Genomic DNA, 6,283 nt, shown 5'->3' on the forward strand with positions numbered 1-6,283 from the left:
GATCTATACAGTTCCCCACATATATGCTATTCACATCCAGCATTTCCCAAGGCTGCCTTCTGTTCTCCACTTTTGGTGGTCAAGTTCAGGCTGAGTGGGTGATGCATTAATTCATTACTAAGCCTTATGTAAGGGGAAAAGGCAGTGTGGTAATCAGGCTTCCAGGTGGCCCCAATGATCTTTACTTCTTGGTACTCATGCCCTTGTACAGGTCCCTCCTACACTGAATAGGGCTGACCTGTGCAACCAATGGGATATTGTGGAGATGGTATGGAACATTCTAGGCTAATTCATAAAAGACATTGTGACTTCTGCCTTATGCTCTCATGGATCACTTACTCTGAGGGGAGCCAGCTGCTATGTTGTAAGGACACTCAAGCAGTGTTATGGAGAGTTTTACGTGGCAAGAGACTGAGGCTTCCTGTCAATAGCCATCTTGTGAGGCAGCCATCTTGGAAGCAGATCTGGCAGCCCCAGTCAAGCTTTCAGATGACTGCAGCCCCTGCCAACGTCTTGAGTGAAACCTCAAGAAAGACACTGAGCCAGAAACACCCAGCTAAGCCCTCTGGACTCCTCACCCTCAAAAACTGTGGAGTATGATAAATTTTTATTATGTTTATGTTTGAGATAACTTGTTATGCAGTTGGAGATAGGTAATATATTTTTTTATTGAGGTGAAATTCACATAACGTAAAATTAACCATTTTGAAGTGAACAATTCATTGGTGTTTAGTATATCGTAAAGTTGTGCAACTACCACTTCTATCTAGTTCCAAAACATTTTCATCATTCCAAAAGGAAACTCCATACCCATTAAGCAGCTACCCCCCACCTCCCCTTCCCTGCGCCCCTGGCAACCATCAATCTGCTTTCTGTCTCCACACATTTAATTATTCTGCATATTTCACATAGATGGAATGATATATGTGTCCTTTTGTGTTTGGATTCTTTCACTTAGCATAGTGTTTTCAAGGTTCATCCATGTTGTAACATCTATCAGAACTTCATTTCTTTTTATAACTGAATAATATTCCATTGTATGTATGTATCTCATTTTGTTTAACCATCCATCCATTGATGAACTTTTTGGGTGTTTCCATCTTTTGACTATTGTGATCAGTGCTGCTGTGAAGATGTGTGTACGTGTATTTGAGTACTTGTTTTTAATTCTTTTGTGTATATGACTGGGGCTGGAATTGTTGGATCATATGATAACTTTATGTTTAACTTTTTGATGAGTCATCAGACTGTTTTCCACAGCAGCTGAACAATTTTACATACTCACCAGCAAGGTATGAGGCTTCCAATTCCTCCATATGCTTGCTGACACTTGTTATTTTTTTATTTTTTATTACAGCTATCCTGGTGGGTATGAAGCGCTGTCTCATTGTGGTTTTGATTTGCGGTTCCCTAATGAAGGAATGTTATTTAAAATGTCAGTTATCAAGGTGCAAATTTGGTCCTTAGGAGGAATGATACATTGAAGTGTTCCAGTCATGATCTCACTAATTCACTCACTCCTTGAACAAACCTGGCTTGAGCATCTTTTATAGAATAGGGCCCAGTTGCTCAGAGGTCTCAAAGATGAACAAGATGAAGTTTTTTTCCCCAAGGAGCTTTCTGTCAACTGGGGGAAAAGAGACATTTAACTTAGCTTGAACTTGTAATCTATTCCAACTCTAAGTAGTTTTGAAAGGGATGTGAGAGGAAGTGTTAGGAGACTTAGCCTCACATTAAGGAACACAGATAGAAGACTTGGGTGGGAGCCAGAAGCCAAGAATCTGAAGGTCCATGAGACGATATTGCCAAATTCACAATTTTGTCCAGGGCTAGACCTTCCCAGGCTGAATGAATGAGCACTTGCTTGTGGCGCCCACCCCAGATCTCCCCACCTCTTAGCATGTTCTGGCTCACCTGGGCAGGGCCTGGCTTCCCTCTCCTGGAAGATAGCCCAGTTGACAACACATCTGCTTGCCCTGGAGTTGGTTTAGAGTTGAGGGAGTCGATGGGAGAGAGAGTTGGCATTTTTGCTCCTTGACTCTCAGTTCCAAACCTTGAGTCTAGGCTTTGGGTCAGACTCCATTCATCGTGCTCCTGGCATCAAAGCAGTCTTTACCTGCATCAAGAACGGCCCCTGTCTGCTCTGATGCTGCCTTACTCCTGTTCACTCTTTTAGCTTAGACGGATTGGAAATTGTAATGTCTGTTCACATGGAACTTGAACTTGGCATTTGACTGGCTTACTTATATTGATTACCACCTGGCCTTAATTCGTCCCCTCTCCCTTCTGGCTGAAGTCTATAGGTACTACACAGCCTGCCCTATATCTTTTATGGCATACTCTGCTTCTGTTTGCTGGGTTTCCTTTCCTTGACTTTCAAAATGATTTAATTCATTTCATTTAATAAGCATATTTGAATACCTACAACGTGCCAAGCACTGTGATACCACGGAGGTAGAAATGAACAAGTTAGGCAAGGTCCCTGACCTCACTGAACTGACAGCCTGGTAGGGGATATAGCATTGAACATATTTGTCCATTCGTTCAATTGGCCATTTATCTAACAAATGTTTTTTGAATTCCTACTGGGTGTTTGGCAGCATTTAAGGTGTTAGAAATACAGTGGTGAGCTAGGTAAAGCTGGCCTTTATGATAAATAACTCTCAGTTATGGAGGAGACAGGAACTTAGAACATAAACAAGTCTGTCATCTACCCTTCCCTATGTCTTCACCTCTTTCCTTAGCCAGCTTAAATTCTATGGCCATATATTATAATCACTACCTTAAATACACCCTCAACTCCCTTGCTCCACTCTTGTTTCAGTGAATTCTCTTGATTAAATCACACCTTGGCCTACTCAGTGCCTGGAGAAGAACACACAGTCACGCTGAGTGATCTAACTTTGAAATCATGTTGGCTTACCTCTAGTGTGCCCTTAAAACTGGCAAGCAATTGAACTATATTCTTCACGTCCAATCATACCCTCATTCTCCTAGATGACTATCGAATGCCTTTTTTCTTCCCCTAAACATCCAATATCTCTTCCCCGTCCTCATTCTCAGATGATGATCTTGTGTGGTTTGTGGTACTTAGCTTCATTCCTGGTCTTCCAAAGTCTTTCCTGTATTGCAGGAGGCAGGAAGTTTCAAAACTACATTTCCCAGACCCCTTTGCTAGCTGTTTTCTAGTTAGGTTCTGCCAATAGGAGGCATTGACACAAGATTAGAAGGCAGGCAGAGGGTAGAAGTCATTCTGATTCTGGCTCCTGCAGTGGCCCCAACCTACATGCTGCAGCCACATCAGCATTCCTGGTATGTATGGAGAGGGTGGCTCCTGCTCGGCATAAGTAGTGACTTCACCAGCAAATCAGTGGTCCTCTTACAGGTAACACCCCTTCTCCCACTGACTTCTTCAGCCCTTCCAGTTCTTCGCATTAAACTCTTCTGTGCTTGAGAATGTTTCCTGTTTCCAAATTGGACGCTGACTAATAAACTTTGCTCTTTATTCACTGAGGATATGGAAGTGATCTGAAAAGAACTTCCATGTGCTCCCACCACCATGTCTGCCCATCTACCAGCCTCTGTGTGTGTAGGCTGTAACTTGTCTCCTATTTCTGAGGATTGGCTCTCTGAGTTCCCAGCTAAGATTCACCTCTGTTTGGGTTCTAGATCCCATTTCTTCCCTCCCATTTATGCACTTCTCTATCTCTTATCAGTTTCTCTTCCATGTGTCAGCCATTTTCACTTCTCTTCTGGATGATTCCCATAAGCAAAAATACATGCTGCTAAGTCTCCTACATTTAAACAAAATGAAACAACAGTAATGCCAAAAATAAAACAAAAAATAAATTCCTCTCCTGACAGCACTTCTCATTCTAAACACTGCTCCTTTTCTCTACTTCCATTTACAGCAAAATTCCTTGCAAGAGAGGTCCATACTGTCTCTCCTCTGCCTCCCTTGAACCCCTCCTATCAGGCTTAACCCCAGATACTCCACCGAAACTGCCCTTAACAAACCTAATGACCTCCGCAACACTGAATGTGAAGGTCAATTCTCAGCCTTCCTCTTATTTGACAAACCAGCAGCATTTGACACCACTGAGCCCCTCTCTCCCTTCAATGGGGCTTCAGGACATCACACTTAGCTGGCTTTGTTCCCACCATTCTGGCCATTCCTTTCCCCTTTCCTTTTCCCGACCTCAAAATGTGCACGTTTCTTAGACCTTAATCCTTGGACCTCTCCTCTTTTCTGTCTGCATTTATCTCATTTGGTGATTTCATCCACTGTGTTATGGCTTTAAGTATAGTTTATATTCTGACAACTCCTGAGGGTGTATGTCCAGCCCAAGTCTCTCTCTTGACTTCTAGACTTATTTTTTCCATCTCCCACCTACCTGCTGCCCAGTCTTTCCCATCCATCTTAGTGACTGGAAGCACCATCCTTCTACTCATTGAAGTCAATGTCATTGGAGTCATCTTCACTCTTCTTTCTTTCCCACCCATATCCAATCTATCAGGGAAGCTTTCCAGCTCGACCTTCAAAATATACACAGGATTAAATAACTTCTCATCAACTCTACTACTACTACCCTTGTTTAAACCACCCCCGCCTGCCACTGGAAGATTTTGAATGCCTCCAAACGGGTGATTGCCGGAGCGTCCCTGTTAAATCCTAAAGTAGATCACGTTATTCCCCTGATCAAAACCCAGCTATAGCTTCCTATCTCACTCTGTAAAAGCCACACGAGTTACAGGGACCGACCAGGCCATACAGGCTCAGATCTCCATTCCCTCTCTGCCTTCACCTCCTGCTGTTGCTCCTGTCACCCCTCAGCTCCGGCCACTCTGGCTTCTTTTCCTCAGGGACCTTGCATGTTCTGTTCCATCGGTCTGAAACATTTCCCCCCCAGAAGTCCTTGTTTCACTCCCTCATCTTTCAGGATCAAGATGTAACCTCAGTTAGGCCTTCCCTGGGCACCCTATCTAAAACTGCATCTCCACCCCTGACACTTCCATCCCCTCCTGCTTTATTTTTCTCCATCACACTGATCGCACCCTGACATAATATGTAGTTTATCTGTTCTTCAGACCCGGTGCTTCCACTCGGATGTAAGCTCCATGGAGTTAGGCACTTCAGTCTGCTTTCTTTACTGCTTTATCCCCAGCCCATAACATAATGCACAGCACCAGGAGGTGCTCAAGTAATGACAGTGAGTGAAGCAGTAAATAATTAGTGTAAGTGTCCTGAAGCCAAAGAAAGTAGTGTTGAGAGAATGGCCATGAGGACCCGATTTAGATGGAGGGGGAGCAGGAAAGGAGGAGTCAGGGCTCTCTGAGAAGCGACTTTTGGACTAAGACCTTCCAGAAGCATGACTGTGGCTGGTTAGGAGTGTGGGTTGGGTGGGGAAGTAGCCTGATCAACTGTGTTGGTTTGCTGGGACTGAGAGGTTGCCTCAGTGTTAAGGGAAAGTGCCAGACAAACCAGGGTACATTGGTCACTCTAGAGAGAGTGTCCCCAGCAGAGTCTAGGACAAGTACACATGCTCTGCTGGAGAGGCCGCAGGGGCCAGGCCAGGCAGCGCCCTGTAAACCAGGCCAGGGGTTGTTTTTCTGTTGTCTCTGATATAGACAACCACCAGAGGGTCTTTTAAAAACCCTTTCTAGCTCTCCCGTGGAGAATGAGCTGGAGGCCATAAGAGTGAAATGTGGAGACTTGTAATCTCTTGGTAATAAGGGTTATGAAAGGGGGTCTGGGTTTTATGAACTTCAAGTCAGATTTATTCCAGGTCCTTGGGGTGGGGGTGAGGTGACAGGCTTGAGTTATTGCTACCTTGCCTCTTGGAGTTGGATGGAGTGGGCAGATTGGGACCTACCCAGTTTCAGTTAATGTAGGCACTTACTGCGAATTGCTAAGTGGGTGAGATCGGAGTGGTTTCTTGATAAAGAGAGAGCTTGTCAAGGGGGATTTCTGAGCCATTTTCCACATCAAATCAATAGAGGTGTTAATCCCCAATCTAGATAACAGAATAATTCAATTGCAGACTTTGGCTTTAAACCCCACTGCCGATTAACCAACTGTCAAGGACCTCAGCCACCAGCAGATAGGCCTCGATGACAAAGAATGCCAGACACACATGGCAGGGACCATGGACATTCGGGACTCCCCTGCCGTGGGCTCGGGGCAGTGCCCATGATCTCCTGGATGGCCCTGGGTGCTTTATGGCTGGCGGTCGTCCTACCCCAGGGGACAAGAAGAAATCTATTCTGTGCGTGACTGTAGGGA

The sequence above is a fragment of the Equus quagga genome, chromosome 5, assembly GCF_021613505.1.
Source record: "Equus quagga isolate Etosha38 chromosome 5, UCLA_HA_Equagga_1.0, whole genome shotgun sequence".
NCBI lineage: Eukaryota > Metazoa > Chordata > Mammalia > Perissodactyla > Equidae > Equus > Equus quagga.